The sequence below is a fragment of the Oncorhynchus clarkii genome, chromosome 17 (assembly GCF_045791955.1).
Source record: "Oncorhynchus clarkii lewisi isolate Uvic-CL-2024 chromosome 17, UVic_Ocla_1.0, whole genome shotgun sequence".
Classification (NCBI taxonomy): domain Eukaryota; kingdom Metazoa; phylum Chordata; class Actinopteri; order Salmoniformes; family Salmonidae; genus Oncorhynchus; species Oncorhynchus clarkii.
Genome location: NC_092163.1, coordinates 41759191 through 41775993, shown reverse-complemented (window position 1 = coordinate 41775993; position 16803 = coordinate 41759191). Strand labels below are relative to the sequence as shown.

At 44.1% G+C, this 16803-nt stretch overlaps 1 protein-coding gene across 7 annotated transcripts in view; it reads left to right on the top strand.

The window, feature by feature from the left end:
• LOC139370866 (pleckstrin homology domain containing, family A member 6) overlaps positions 1-16803 on the top strand; it is a 185712-nt gene that overhangs the window by 82241 nt on the left and 86668 nt on the right. For all 7 annotated transcript variants that reach the window (XM_071110690.1, XM_071110691.1, XM_071110694.1 and 4 more), the window contains one exon: positions 11806-11898. The gene's annotated coding sequence lies outside the window, so the exon portion shown is untranslated. The remainder of the gene's footprint in view (positions 1-11805; positions 11899-16803) is intronic.

The window sequence follows — 16803 nt, the reverse complement described above, 5'->3', positions numbered from 1 at the left end:
AAGGTTTCCTTTGCTATACCTGCTCTGGCCTTCATATCAGCAGATATCATGGTAGAATCTGTGTCCCCAATGTAACGTGATATAGGGTACTACTTTTGATCACCACCCATAGGGAATAGGGGGGTACGTTTGAATGGCCGTTCAAAGGGCTGATCACGTTTTTTATTTTGTCGACACTTATCCAGAGCAACTTACAGTACAGCGCATACATTTTCATACCGGTCCCTTTCATACTGAACCCATAACCAGGCATTGCAATTGCGATAAACTACCAACTGTTTTTGGTCGGGACGCGGTTCTGGTTCTGGATCCAGACCGCCAGTCTGCCTGTTGAGTACGGCTGGACTAAGTCATCTGTATGGAGATCTTACAGTAATAAAGTGACCAATCAATGGCTAGTGGCCAGTCAATGGCATTTATTGAGTTCCATTTATTGAGTCTTCAGTACCAAGAATCATTGATCCATTGGTCTTTACTGGAGATCCATTGTGACCACCCCCTGTGAGACTGACTAGTGATGTTACTGAGGGTGATAAGAGAGTTATTCTCCCTGACCTCTTGTTTTTGTGGCTGGGTTTAAAGGTCAAGGGAAGGACTGCTGCCTGACTGAACCTGCTGTGAACCTATGCACAACACGAAGGCACAGACGTGCACAGACAGACTCACACCAGTCACGGTCTGTGCCGTTTAAGATGAGGGAGGATGATTATTTTTGTTTCTATTACAGCGTGTTGAATGACTGCCATTCATATTCCATTCACCCAGTTCAATGTAACATTGATAGGTTTAGGCTACTACATGATACTAGAATTTTCCCTGTACCCATCATGAAGTTGTTGCAACCTAGCCAATGAATGAAGTTTTACACAGTAGGTGCACAGGTCGAGAACATGTTGAGTAATCAAGGTGACAGTCTGTGACACGTTCAAAACCACCTTGCACACTCTTCTTGCCTGCATATAGCTGATCTAGGGTGTAATCATTAGTCCAACAGTTGTAAACAAGCATTTCAATTGGACAAATTCAGGTATGTTTATTCCATTTAAGAAATGTTTTCAACAGAATCGGCGCAATGAATACGCCCCTGATCACATGCAAACACAGTTCACTTTCATAGCAGCCACATGTAAACAGCTCATTGCATATAATTCCTTCTTGCATCTATTTACGCGCTCTCCTCCTCTCACCCTTTCCTTTCGCTCGTAGACTTCAGTGCACAACACATCAGTTGTCTGTGACCAGGATTTTTTTTTTTCAAGCCAAACCTTCATATCCTGAACGCTAACCACTACACACAGCCTACATTGTTGGCACGTCATCGTCAACATAGCTACTAGAACTAACACATTAGTAAACCCACTACATTCATATAGTAGTATAGTATGCTTACTTTATTGTGTACTTCATATTTCCTATTCTATTTCTTGTGTTTCTTTTCCTAGTAATACATTGTTATTGTTATTGATTGCATTGTTGGGTTTTGAGTTTGCAAGAAAGGCATTTCACTGTACTTGTGCATGTGACTAAAACTTAAATCATGCAGTACAGTGTATAGTCAGCAGCAAGCAGTTTAGCAGGTACACTAAATTACTAAAACCAAAAGCTTACCTTGACATGGAGGAGTTACAGTGTTGGATAGCCATAGCCAGCTAGATAACAGATCTCTTTTTGAGCCAGGTATTTGAGTAGGCTATTAAGTGAATAAATATATACTACGAAATATAGCTTGTTCTCTTTCTCTCACTCTCTCTCTCGCTCTCTCTTTCATTTTGGAAGAAATTCATTTGTTCAAAACTGTTCACCTATTTTCTAAGTACTAGATTAATTCTCTGATCCTTTGATTGGGTGGACAACATGTCAGTTCATGCTGCAAGTGCTCAGATAGGTTGGAGGACGTCCTTCGGAAGTTGTCATAATTACTGTGTAAGTCTATGGATTGGGGTGAGAACCATGAGCCTTCTAGGTTTGTATTGAAGTCAATGTACCCAGAGGAGGACAGAAGCTAGCTGTCCTCCGGCTACACCATGGTGCTAACCCACAGAGTGCTCCCGAGGCTACTGTACATTGCAAAACAGTGAATATGCACTATGTAGGGTGAGAGTATTGTAGAGGAGTGGGTGAGAGGAGAGGATGAGGGCTCTAGGGAAGGGTTGATGATGGGAAGCTGAGTTGTCAGAGATGAGAGAGGGAGTCTCTCTTCCACCAGGACGTTTTCTTGGCAAACAGAGAGAGGAGACTGGCCTGTTTTTCCTGGAGGAATTCCTCTAGTTCAAACTGAGAGAGAGATAAAGAGCAGGAGAGAGGGAGGGAGAGTGAGGGGGAGAGGGAGAGAGAGAGAAGTAAGGGAAGAGTGTGATAAAGATAAAGCTTAGAGGAAAGGGTGACAGACTTTTCACTTCCCCAAGTGAAACCAGGAATTAATTTGAATTCAGCTCTATTTGCACTGTGCCTCAAGTTATGTATCACTCTATGACTAACAAAGGGCCCATGCCTGTTTCCTTCAAAGTGAGGCCAAACACAACAATGGTATAGTACAAAGCATATAGGCTGAGAACTGTGAGAAACATAGAAAAGGACCAGATTCTATAGGTGGGACCCATCCTTCTCTCAACCAGTTCAGGGCAAGTATGGCGTTTGATTCTCTGAGCCAAATACAACATACAGTGGAGGGGAACAGGAGCAGATAGTAGCACATCTGGTGCTACTGAAAGTCAGACAACTACCTTCCTTCTCCTCTATGGGTCAGTGCTCTGCCTGGGACTGTCTGAAGGATTTGTTGACAGGTGAACAGGTGAGCAGGAAGCTGTCACATGATCAGGTGTCACTTCCTGTTCAAATCTCACCTGAGGGTTCAGAGAGGACATTCACCTGAGCAAGTGGAAGAACGCAAGCACACACACACACACACACACACACACACACACACACACACACACACACACACACACACACACACCTTTGTCACTCTACGGTAGTATGTAGTCTGTGTATGTGCCGTGTGGGGCTTTCTCTCTGGCGTTGTGCCTCAGTATGTGCCTTCTCGTCTGTGGAGTTAACGAGAGTCTGAGTGTGCCGGTGGAGAGAGAGAGTGAAGACAGAGTCAGGGATAGAGAAACGGATGGGGGATTTTATGGCCTGGAATGTTCCGGCATGGTCCCTCTGCAGCTGGAATGTACCGGCAACGCCCCTTTGTAGCTGGAATGTGTGCTTAACGGGAATCTTCCCTCTGTAAAACCGGGAATGGGATGAAAATAATCCAGCTCTTTGAGAGTTTTGGGACTATAGGGTTCTATCTGCAAAATGAGGATTCTGAAATAATTGGTTTTAAAGTACCAAACCCTCATCGGTTTGAATGGTGCCAGCAATTGTTAAATTCTATTCTTTTGAACTTAACAACATGAATCGGGGTATCTAGAGTACTATGTCAATAACGCAATAATTTTGATAAAAATGCAGCATAACCTTATGGTGCCAGGCCCTCTCGACTTCTGGCAGGATTTATTTGCTTCCGAGAGTGCATTCTAGAAACTTGATTTTGATCGTAGTAAGAACTTCAGTGAGACTGTATGTTGTTCTGATGTCGTAGATAGCATTGGCCTCAGTCAATGCTGGTATGCTGTTGTGAAACGGTATGCTGTTGAATCCCTCCTGGAGACCTGGGACTGGGGTTGGGAGAGGACGTGTTATGCACTGAGCTCACTGTGGGACTGGGGTTGGGAGAGGACGTGTTATGCACTGAGCTCACTGTGAGACTGGAGTTGGGAGAGGACGTGTTATGCACTGAGCTCACTGTGGGACTGGAGTTGGGAGAGGACGTGTTATGCACTGAGCTCACTGTGGGACTGGGGTTGGGAGAGGACGTGTTATGCACTGAGCTCACTGTGAGACTGGAGTTGGGAGAGGACGTGTTATGCACTGAGCTCACTGTGGGACTTGGGTTGGGAGAGGACGTGTTATGCACTGAGCTCACTGTGGGACTGGGGTTGGGAGAGGACGTGTTATGCACTGAGCTCACTGTGGGACTGGGGTTGGGAGAGGACGTGTTATGCACTGAGCTCACTGTGGGACTGGGGTTGGGAGAGGACGTGTTATGCACTGAGCTCACTGTGAGACTGGGGTTGGGAGAGGACATGTGTTATGCACTGAGCTCACTGTGAGACTGGGGTTGGGAGAGGACGTGTTATGCACTGAGCTCACTGTGAGACTGGGGTTGGGAGAGGACGTGTTATGCACTGAGCTCACTGTGGTGGTCAAACAAGGAGCCAGAAAACTTGACGGCTGAAGAGTAGGCTTTCGCTTTGAGTGTATTGCTGATATGCCAATGTACATTACTATATGATTAGAAAGGTCATCTCTCCATGTACATTATCTATGTCATACATACATAGATTTGTGAAGTCCGTGTGTAGCATTAGAAGCTTGCTATGAGCATTCATTTACTTAAGCCACTGGGGTTCCCCTTGAATGAGGTTTCCACTGTGAGTTGCCACTCATTCAGACTCCAGTGCCAGATAAAAGTCGCAAATGCTAACACGCACGTACGCACGAGCGCACACACCATAACGCACCCACACACAATCTTGCATGCATGTACACACACACACACACACAAGTGGGTCACGTTTGTTTAAGAGCCTCACCACTGTGACCAAGCTGATTAGCTAGTGTGGTTGTGTCGGCGCTAGTAGCTAAGCTGTGCTGGATAAGCTTCTAATTGTAAAATTAACAGCAGGGGAATTCCTAAGAGACCCGCAAAATCAGTTCTTTGTTTTAGCGCTCACTGAAACGCATTGGGTCAGGAGGTTTACAAATTTAGATGATGGAGGGGCCAATTTCCTCCAGTTCTATGTGAATGTAATCAGGGAAAGATGCTTCACGCTAGTTAGCCAGGCATTCAGCTCTGGAACATTGGCCAAAAAAAGGAACCTCTCTGACTGAGGTTATTCACCACAACCTGAGTTCAACTCTGACTCAAAGCAGCTCTATTATAGACTCCCATGCAACATCTAAATATCAAAGCCATTAATGTCTCCGGGAATAGTCTTTGTACCAGAGTGGTTTGTGTAATGAGCACAATGAGCACAGTTCTCATTCCTGGGTTGTTAGCAATGAGTTGAGTGTTCCACATGTTATCAGTGTGTTTGTTCTCTGTGTATCAGTGGCAGTGCAGCAGGCGTATGGTTTATGTTAGTGGTTAGCTTCTATTGCTAACAGGGACGTTATACACTAATTAGCCTGACTGAATGAATATCTGCCTGTCCATAACTAAAGGCGAGGGCCAGGCGCCAGCCTCTCCTCCGGGTCCCCCTTTCCTCTCCTCCGCTTCTTCTCCGCTTCCCCCAGCTTCTCCTCCGCTTCCCCCTAGCTTCTCCACCGTTTCCCCCTCTTTTATCTGAGATGGAAGATGCCTACCTCCTCACTCTAGCTGCTGTTTAACCAGATCTGTTTCTTTCTCTCTTTCTCGCTCTCATCTCCATGTTGACACAGGGCTATAATTGGAAATGGGAGAGATTGAAGGGAGTCGGATATCCTCGTCACCGAGAGGAAGAGGGCGGGGAGCTAAAGAGGAGGCAGATGATATGCAATGTTCCTTTGCAGCCTTCTGATTTAATGTCATGTGGTGTTTAGAGGATGGAGGGATCATATGGTTTAGGTTTGACAGACAACCAACAGAACAGATGACTTGTTGTTGTACGTTCTATTCAGATACAGTATCACAGAGCCAGATACATTTTACAGATTAAAAGCATGTTTAAAACCTTTTAAACATTAAGTCCCTTATTTTGGGGGCTTTGAGCGGTTCTGGACCAATTCCGACCGACATTTTTGTGTACGGAGCGCTCCGTTAATGGTGCGACATCAATTGCTGTGCACTCCGTGAACGCGCTGGTTGTCCCGCTTCGCTCGTCGTTCTCTGCTCTTATCTGAGATGCAGAACGTGAAACCTGACACCTCATTTGCATAGGGACTACCACATCACATTTTCTGGCCTATCCAGACAAAGGATCGATTTCCACTGCCTGTGAACCTCGCTGCTCCCCTTACAATACGGCATATGAAAGGGGAGACCCTAGAGATTGCAGCAAAAGCAGTCTCGCTATGATTTTCTCAGAACCTGAAAAAAGAGAAAATAATTATGTCGAATTTAAACAAGACCACGTTCTGCTTAAAGCTGAAGTTGTAACGAGCCAGCAGACAGTGGGCAGAAAATACTCTGTCATCATTTATATTAAATGGTGACAATTTTGTACTGTCACTTAGTATGATCATATTTATTTTACAGTTATAAGAAATGTGAAATATTATAGTAAGTCATTTATTATTTGATTGTTACTATATTTTGAAAGAATTTCAATCATTTCAAGCACTGTTCCCCCAATTTTGTTGAATAGGGAAAAACATATTTGTGCATCATATCTGTACTCTGTTCTTGAGCTTATGTCTTCAAAAGTGGCTACACCTCAGCAATGTATAAACAAAAAATTGACCAAAAAGGTGAGATCTTAATCTTTATGATAGTGTAAGCATGACTAGGTATTGTTTATGGCTCTCTAATTACTTTGGGGTATGTCTACATTTTTAAAACAACTCCCCTTTGAGTCCAGGAGTATAGTTCATCTGTGAATCTATATAGACCTTAGCCTTTCACACAGAAAAAGTAGACAGACATATAATCCTTCCCCTATCACTGCTTTGGATTACGTCTCGTTGATAGCCAACACGGTCCCAGCGTTATACGAGCCCTTTCTCATTTTCCCTGGCAGTGTGAGTTAGTGGGATGAATAGGATGTGTTAAAACAGTAAATGTTCATTCCTTCATGGTTCTGTTTTGTCATGATGCTTCCCTCCTCCTCAGCCTCCCTGTCATCTTATCTTGGACTGTCTTGTTAGCTCTGTGAGGAGGTTGACAAACTCCAGCTGCGTTGGTCCAAGGAGTGATTTGTCTAAAACATTCCCAGGCCTGACCCTTCTCCCTCTCTTAATCCATCTCTGCTTGTCAGAGATTAGCTAGTCTCTTTGTCTCTGTGGTATGCTGCCTTCCCGCCCCACTGACTAACTGGACCCTAGATTTAGAGGAGGATGAACTTGACCATTGTTAGCACATTTCTGTGCCCAAATCAAATGGCAAAGTTGTGTTTGAGGATACTGAATCACTGGGCCTCACTGCTAAACAAGGCAGAGCGCCATATGTTAGCCTAAACAAGAATTGGTTTCAGCAATGGGTTTCTGGCTGGTGTGTGTATGCGTGTGTGTGTGGCATGACCCTGTCAGGGTAGGGCAGCTTAACTGTGGCCTGACTGTCAGGATGTTAGAGGAGGATTCCACCAGATGCTAAGCGAGGTCATCGGACAGACATGATCTGGAGGAGGTGACATACTGTATATAATAGACTGTACATTTGGACTGCTAAACTGACGAATGTCCTTGAATTATGGTGTATTGACAGAACGTGTTATTTAGTATACTTTAACAGACTGACATCACAAACAGAGTTATCTTCTAATCTAATCTTCTCCATTCTATTTGGCATCAAGAAAAATTGTCTTCAAATGGTCTGTTGCTCATTTAAGGTTGCTACCCCTCTCTATTAGAAAAATAATCATTATGCGTGGTTATTTTTGCTCCTATCGCTCATTATCTGACATGATTCAGTCAATACTACACATGCGGCATTAATACACTTCATAAAGGATATTGTCTGGTAAACCTGACTGCTTTTTGGAGACATCTGTAGAGACTGGTGTTTGAAGTCCACCTAAACCATGATAGATTGCTGACTCCTGTACTGTACTGAAATCCAGCCAGTCCACCCCTGTGTTGACACAGCTCTGCATGCTGCTGGGCCTGCAGTTTAGGAACTCTACCCTCAATTACACACACACACGCACACACGATTTAGTTACTCCTTGTAATTAGAAAAGTGTGTGTGTGCGTTGTGTGTTTGTATGTCTCTCCCTCTGTAGAGAACAGCTTTCACTGAGTTTGTGAATGCACTGAGTGACACATTAGGCTATGAACTTCATCTAGCTGCCTCCAGAAACACATTAACTGCTGGGAGGATTTGCATTGATGTTAACATCGCTGATCAATAAAGTTAATTTAGGGTAAGGTGCGCCAGAGGTTCATCTACTTAGGGCGTCAGTAAATGACAACGTTGACGGCATGTTTGCAGTAGTTTGTTGCTTGTAGGCTACATTTTGCAGTGTTGGTTAACTCTTTTGAAGGCAGTGTGTGGTCCAAAAAATTGCTTTAGTACAGGTCTGTTCACTTCCGGTCTTGGAGGGCCGAAACACATCTGTTTTTTGTTTCTACCTGGCAGTTCATTCCACTCGCCCCGTGTAGCAGGTCTGAATCAGTCCCTGATTAAAAGGAGGGGATGAAAACCAGAGGGCTTGAGCTGTGAATGACAGTCAACCACACACTCCAGGATCCTATTCATTCATAATCCCCACTCACTGTTATCGGAACTACGTGGCTTTCAGCTTTCACAGTAGTGGTATTGGATCACTTTCCTCACAGCGTCCCGTTAAAAACACTGTCTGACTCACAAAAATGAGATGACACGGATACGTCGCTTGTTATGCTCTGCTCTGGACATCTACAGCTGATACTCTCTCTGAGACAATGGGACAGGAGCCACCTCTCTCTCTCTCTCTCTCTCTCTCTCTCTCTCTGAGACATTGGGACAGGAGCCACCTCTCTCTCTCTCTCTCTCTCTCTCTGAGACAATGGGACAGGAGCCACCTCTCTCTCTCTCTCTCTCTCTCTCTCTCTCTCTCTCTGAGACAATGGGACAGGGGCCACCCCTCTCTCTCTCTCTCTCTCTCTCTCTCTCTCTCTCTCTCTCTCTCTCTCTCTCTCTCTCTCTCTCTCTCTCTCTGCATGGTCTTTAAGTAGAGCTGGGGTCTGTTTCAGTAGTGCTGTAGTGGGTGTGGGGGGACAAGAGAGGGACAGCGAAGTGGGGCTGATTCAACACTAGAGGGGGCTAGTCTGCTCTAGAATGAGACCGTTCCGCTCACTTGTTTTAATGTGCCAGTGTTAATATCAAAGCCATTGGGAGTTGTGAGTAATTCCAAAATATGTAACAGTTGACACATAGAACAGATTCTACAACATCTCATGAGCAAGACAATACTGAGTTCGACTTGAACATAGTAGTGTAGTTGCAAATGCCATCTCCTCTAGCTAGAACTGTATGTGCACTACTCTTCTCTCCTGTCCTAGTATGTAACTGGATAGTAACGAGTCTGCGGTGCATACTCACTCACCAGTGATGTTTCCTTAAAAAAGGATTTCAAACACTACATAGGGAATAGGGTGCAATTTGGGACTCTGTTGTCACCGTTAGATCTTCATATCCTCCTGCTATCAGATACAATATTGTGTTGTCTCAGACTTGGCACTCGGCACTCAGCTGCTGCCTTTATAACTGTTGGCAAGCAGGCTGTGGTCATGTGAATCTTTTTTAAATCTCAATGATCTTATCAGCCTGTGTGTGTGTGTGTGTGTGTGTGTGTGTGTGTGTTAGTGTGTGTGTGTGTGTGTGTGTGTGTGTGTGTGTGTGTGTGTGTGTGTGTGTGTGTGTGTGTGTGTGTGTGTGTGTGTCTGTGTGTGTGTGTGTGTGGGTGGTCTTGTTGCTGTTTGTGAATATATGTGTAGCCTACAACGACGTGTGTGCATACGTGCCTGTTTGTGAGATACTCTTGATGTTAATGTGGGACAAACCCAGAAACAAACCTAGCCTAGTTCCCCTCCAGCCATAATGAAGTCCCAGACTATGAAGTGTTTTGGAATAGATTACATGTTAGAGTAATTCATACGGTCATATTTCTGTCAGCAGCACAGCAATCCCATTAAAGAATCATGCAATTACCATTACTGTATTACAGGCTTGTGTTTGACCTTGTCTACCGAGGGCGGTAATGTCCGACCCAGCTTACTACAGTAGAATACATTTGGTACACAGCTCTAATATCTTTGTAGGCCAAGTGTCATTTAGAATAACGTTGCAGTATATGCTACGAAAGCAAATACATCATCATGTCAGAGCTGGGAAACTGGCGATCTGTTTGTGCTGATTGAAATGATGTCTTTATTATTCTGTTGTGCGGCTAATGGTCAGGCAAAATGAAACCTCCAATAGGGGATTGTTTGTGCCCTGGCTTTTCATACATTCATCTGTCATTGAGCGCGAGACTGAAGGTCAAATCCTCAACCTCCACAGAGAAATCCTTCTGTAGAGTGACAAGGAAATAGTAGGATCTCAGAAAGTGATACTGACAGGCAGAAATGTGGTGGCAGATAGTCACTCTTTCTCTCTCTTTCTCTCCATCGCTCTGTCTCCCTCCATATCTCCCTTTCTCTCTCTTTCTCTCCATCGCTCTGTCTCCCTCCATATCTCCCTTTCTCTCTCTCTGAGGAGCGATACACATGTTTGCTATTAGACATTTCATTTCTCTGACAGTAGAACTCCCTTTAGACCTCGGAGGCTATCTGTCATCAGCGTGATTAAGACTCCAACCATGTTATAATAACACACAAACCTGGCCTATACGGACAGGTCTCATTCCCTCTAGTCCTCCTCCTCTAAAGAATGAAAGGTAGAAAAATCTAATAAAGGGAGAGAGAGAGAGAGAGAGAAAGAGAGAGAGAGAGAGAGAGAGAGAGAGAGAGAGAGAGAGAGAGAGAGAGATCTATAGACCTGGCATTGAGCCCCCATCCATCTCCCTGGGGACATGATGTCATCAGGGTGCGTCTGATAGATTTACAGCCCTCTGGGCACACGATAATGACCTGTACAGAAAATGCTACATCCATAACCGATACATTACATCCAGATCTGCCGGATCATGTTTCATGAAGCAGTTACGCAACCCTGCAACCTGTTTACCGAGATTAGGGACCGGTTAAAAGCCTGTGATTGGTTGACTTTCTGTGGATTTCTGTTTATTGTTTCACATGGTGGCTGGGGCAAGGGGCTGTAAAAACTCGGAGACCATTAAATACCTTGTCACAATGTTTCTCAAGGGATTTTTCAAGGGGATCAGTTTTCTAGGGCAAGTCAGCATGTTATCACCTACGAAAGTAGCATTATCTTGTGCTTGTTACCTGGTAGTGTGTTAGTGCTGTAAACGGTGCTTAGCTGTATACTGTTAGTGTATCTTGGTGAGGCGCAGTGTGTACATTTATATGTGTTCTTTGAGGCATTTGTTGTCCTGTGATCTGTGCCATGTCGTGATGCTATTGTCTATCACGTTACTGTGCTGCCCTGCATTGTGTTGTGCTAATGGTAATTGTGGGGGTTGTTCCGTGGAAGGTCCAGTAAGGCCCAGTCAGCAGTCTCTGCCCAGGCTTCATTGATCTGTTTGCGGGGAGACTGAGGCCAGAGAGAGCCTCACTCTCCAGAGACACAGAGACCCAGAGATCAATACCCTCAACGGCCTGTTGTCATACATTAGACATGGATACACTCAATACACAATACAACTAAACACTCCTCCCATCTTTTTTTTTCTCTCGCCCTCTCTCTCTCTCTCGCTCTCTCGCTCTCTCTCTCTCTCTCGCCCTCTCTCTCTCTCTCTCTCTCTCTCTCTCTCGCTCTCTCGCTCTCTCTCTCTCTCTCTCTCTCTCTCTCTCTCTCTCTCTCTCTCGCTCTCTGTCTCTCTGTCTCTCTTTCTCTCTCTCTCTCTCTCTCTCCCTCTCTCTCTCTCTCTCTCTCTCTCTCTCTCTCTCTTTCTCTTTCTCTTTCTCTCTCTCTCTCTCTCTCTCTCTCTCTCTCTCTCTCTCTCTCCCTCCCTCCCGCAGTTGAATGGTGGCTTAGTGTGGGACTGCCCAATTCTGGTTCTGATTTTCATCCTCTCCATCTAATCAGGGACTGATTCAGACCTGGAACACAAGGTGAGTGCAATACATCTTTTTTTTCTTCTTCAATTGAACCTTCATTTAACTAGGCAAGTCAGTTAAGAACAAATTCTTATTTATAATGACGGTCTACCCCGGCCAAATCCGGGTGACGCTGGGCCGATTGTGCGCCACCCTATGCGGAATTAACTACAGAGTAGTAACAAAAACCTGAAGTGTTTGTGGTTCAGTCAGCTCCGTGTATCTAATTAAGTAATTGGAGGCCTTGAAGAATATGAGAGGGAATCAGGAAGCCTTTTCATGCTGGACTGTACTCTCTTCTTTCTTTCACAACCAACCTAATAGGGTATTTTTCATATGTGTGTGCGCGTGCTGGTGGACTTTTATGTTTTGTGGAATATTTCCAGAGAGGACCCCTGTAGTGTCCCACTAGTTTGCCTACATCCCCTCAGGTTCACCACAGCAGTGACGTGATCACACCCTGCATAAAGTGATGATAACTAACACTTCCAGGCAGGCCTACATCACATTACTATTCATTTATGTCCGTATTTACATATCTACACAAAGCCTGCAGCGACTCTTTCTGGGTTACATTCAGATATAATTACCATAACAGTCAGATAACATTACAATACAAAACGGTCTGTTCGGGTCACTGTTGCATCATTCCTGCAAAAAGGAAATACTGTCGTTATTCCTTCATGTAATGCCCAGCATATTATCCGGTTTCAGCAGGGAAGGGAAAGGCAGAGTTTTTTTTTTGTGTGGAAATGAGATTTACAGATTTGTACACAGAGATTGCGGTCGTGTCCATGTGGTAATGGATTTAGTCTTATCTCTGGGTAATGTACTGTATGTTGTTCGAGAACGGACGGACAAATTGATTTTTGCCGCTTCCCTCAAAATTGTATTTGTTTGAATCTTATGCTAGTTACAATGTTTCAATATTGGTCTTTGCCAGGTTCTGGGTAATAACATCCATTGGGCACTCATTACTAAACTTCCTCCTCCTCCGGTCCTCTTCTCTTCTGGTCCCTGGGCCTTCCTGTGTGATGTGGGTAGGGCCGTGGCCATATTAGGAAGGCAGAGTAGCTGTTGCATCACTCTGCGACAGAGTTTTTACTGGAAATCTTTGTTTACTGAAATGTTTATATGATTCATCATTTGCCTACCGTATCATTAGCACCAGAGCACACAACTCGTAGTTATGTTGTAGGAGTGAGAAGGGAGTTATGCAGTTTCAGGGCTTACATGTTTGATAGTCAGAAGGCTAGCTCTGCTCAGTTGTTATCAGAGGCTCACTGGCAGATAGAGAGTATAATGAAGGAGTTTGAGGTTTGGGAACCCGACCGGGTCGCTGCGCCCCTGTGCTGAACGTTTGCCAGCTAACTACCTGCCAACAAGTGGGAGCGATCACAAGACTGTGAACTCAACCGCATGTCCAAACTCTCTCCTCTGGTTCCCTATCAGAGAGCTAGTCTGCCAAGTGACCCGACGCTGTATTAAAACAGACGGCTATGCTTGACTTAAAATAGGTCTTTATAAAAGAGTATTGCAGTAGTAGTGAAATAACCCTATGTTAGTTATTGGAACGGGCTCGTAGGTACATGCGTTGATCCTACAGGCCTACTTCTTTTGTTGCACACGTTTTAGTGTTAACTCAGATTAAAGTAATTAGCATCGGTAAGGACTATGAAACTACCTGTACTTACATACAGGTACCTGGTACAATGTGATTAAATCGGTTGTTGCCTACAGTACGTGAGGTGAAAGCGTTTCCATTGAGGCTTACACAGTAACGTGTTTTTTAATAGATTGCACATGAGTACGGTGAAAGACAGAGGCTGATACTCATCAGAAACTCCAAATGAGCAATTTGACATTTCCGATGAGGAATTCTAAATTCTTAATGAGCAATTCCAAATTCTAAATGAGGAATTCCAAATGACAAGACCCATTGCCTGTTCCTCTAGCTACGCTTTGTATCCAGAGGCACCCACCCAGCTCTGACTTTCTAATCTGAGGTGCAGTGCATCTGTAGTTTCTCTACTTCTGTCTACATCTCCGTAGGTTTCGACAAGGATTACAATACCCAAAGACCATTCTCCTGCTATATATAAAATGGAGTGATCAAAAATGCATGGAGAAAATCTCTTATAGGCCATTAACTATTCATGAGACTGAATATTCATCAATTCACACTGAGCGAGGAGACATTATTCAAGAAAGCCATTTGACAAAATAAAGCATTAATGCTCATATGAACAATTCAATAAGGACATTGAAGATGAATAGAAAATAAGAGGGAAGCCTTCGTCTCTTTCTTTCTCACACACAAAGAAAATGTGAGATATTTCTGGGTACAACTCAGCATCGACTTGCTTGTAAACATTGCAAGGTTGACAACAGTATAACTGAAACACAATTGTCTATATGAAGAACTGGATAGCAGTAAGAGGAATTATTGCATTTTGAGTTAGAAAGCCAATCCGCCCACACACACACACACAAATGCTGACTCAAAATGTACTCTAGGCCTACTGTATACACTCTCTCTCCTCACCCACTCGCTCCTTGTGTTTGTCTCTGAGTGATAATAGAACTCTTCCTCCTCCTAAGGCTGCTGTTAACACACTGACCCTCTGGCTGGCCCTGATACTGCTCCCTGAGTACTCTGTGTGTGTGTGTGTGTGTGTGTGTGTGTGTGTGTGTGTGTGTGTGTGTGTGTGTGTGTGTGTGTCTGTGTGTGTGTGTGTGTGTGTGTGTGTGTGTGTGTGTGTGTGTGTGTGTGTGTGTGTGTGTGTGTGTGTGTGTGTGTGTGATTGAGAGAGATTGGAGATACTCAAACATGGTAGAGAAAATACCTCTATACAGTGTCCACGCAGTGATTTTTGTGGCACTCTTGTTTTCTTCACAGAAATAATTGACGTTATTTAACTAGCTCTTAAGGTACGGGATTATCCTCTACGTTCGACCACTGTACATGATAGAAGAACAACTGACACAGGTACCCTGCTCCACCCACCCAGCATTGCTACTATATCCTTTGGGTTTTCGCCAGACATCGTTTTGCGTTCAGGCCAAAAAGTTCAATTATGGTCTCATCTGTCCGCAGCACCGTGTGCCACTTGGCCTCGGAATCTACAATGTGCTTTTTGGCAAAGCTCAAACGAGGCTTGATGTGGCTTTTTTTGCGGAGTATTTTTTTTCTCTCGCCACCCTCCCATAGAAGCCAGATTTGTGGAGCGTTTGTGATATTGTGGTCACATCCACACATTGACCAGTCTTTGCCATAAAGGCCTGAAGCTCCTTCAAAGTCGCCATTGGCTTCTTGGTAGCCTCTCTGATCAGTCTCCTCCTTGCCCGGTCATCCAGTTTGGAGGGACAGTCTGATCTATGCAGGGTCTGGGTGGTGCCATACTCCCTTCTACTTCTTAATAATGGTATTAACTGTGCTCCGAGGGACAAAGCCTTTGAAATCTTCTTATATCCATCCTCTGACTTGTGCCTTTCCACAACTTTATCTCGTACATCTTTCCGCCCATAGTGGATTCTTTGCTTTGAATTGCACTACTAAGAAGTGGAGTCCTCTATCAACAACTGCTTTTATTCTGAACTAATCAAAGTCAATACAATTGATCACAGATGGAAGCCAATTAGCTTGATTTGTGATCTGGAAGGTGGTCGGTTATACCTCAGCAAGTTTGCAATTGCAATTCTAAGGGGGGGGGGGGGGGGGTGTTCACCTCTCCAAATAGAGTATTTTACTGTTTCAATGTTCACTTTCTACTTGGATATTGTGGGTTACTGTGTGTGTACATAAAGCCAGAAAATGTCACATTTGATGTGTTTTCATCTCAGGCTGTAAGGCAACAAAAGGTGAACATTTTGAAAGGGGGTGGTGTCTTTCTATACCCATTGTATATGGAAAAATCTATGTCATTGAAATAAGAGTATAACATATATCTCAGCCTGGCTTTCTGCATCAATCCCCAATACATCTGGTGTTTCATCTGTGTCGTCACACACACGCCCACACGCACATACACACACATTAAATAAAACCTAGGCAAAGGAGACCGATACATCAGCAACCCAGTCACTTCACTATCTCAGGTTGAGTGTGTGTAATACATACTATCAGACTTCCTGATAGTAGAACACCTTCATTCCATCAGATTTCACATGTACAAGCCTCTGCTACCATAGAGGAAAAACTGCCATTAGGAACGGATGGTGGACATGAAAAAGGAAATGTCTTACTCGGGCAAATGGTGACATTCACTGCATGAAAAGGCACATTTATGGGTCGAACACTCCAGTGCACAAGTCCGAAAATGTACCGCATCTGGAAATTTGCGAGCACGTGTCCAGCAGTGTTTGGCCCTGCACACGTCCCGTAAATCTCTAGCGAAGAACCACTTTTGTGCCACCAGAAACGACCACACAAGTCTACCCACTTACTAGGATACATCTTGAAATTCCAGTGCACGCCTTTGACACTTACATTCTAGACATTTAGAAGTTGCTCTTATGCAATACACCTCTGTCCATGTCTGCCCACATCTCTCCCATAAATGGCATGTCTGTGCACTAGCTCAAGGTTGGGCAAGCTCCGCCCCCACTGAATGCTAATGCTAGTCATTGCTAGCTTGCCTTAGTGGCTGGTATGTTAAAAACATAAATATGAAAATGAATGAATGAATAACATCGAATTAGGAATTCATGAATTAATAAATGACTTTTATTTTTTGGTATTATTATCAATATCACACGAGTTCCTACACTTTTTCAGAAATAACATTCAAGCACCACTATCACAGTTTTTCCAGCACCCCACAACACACCTATACTAAAATAACTCTTAGTTCCTTGAAAAAAAACACACAAATACACTTCTTGAAGGATGACTATTCATTTCGTTAGAGCAGGAGAAAC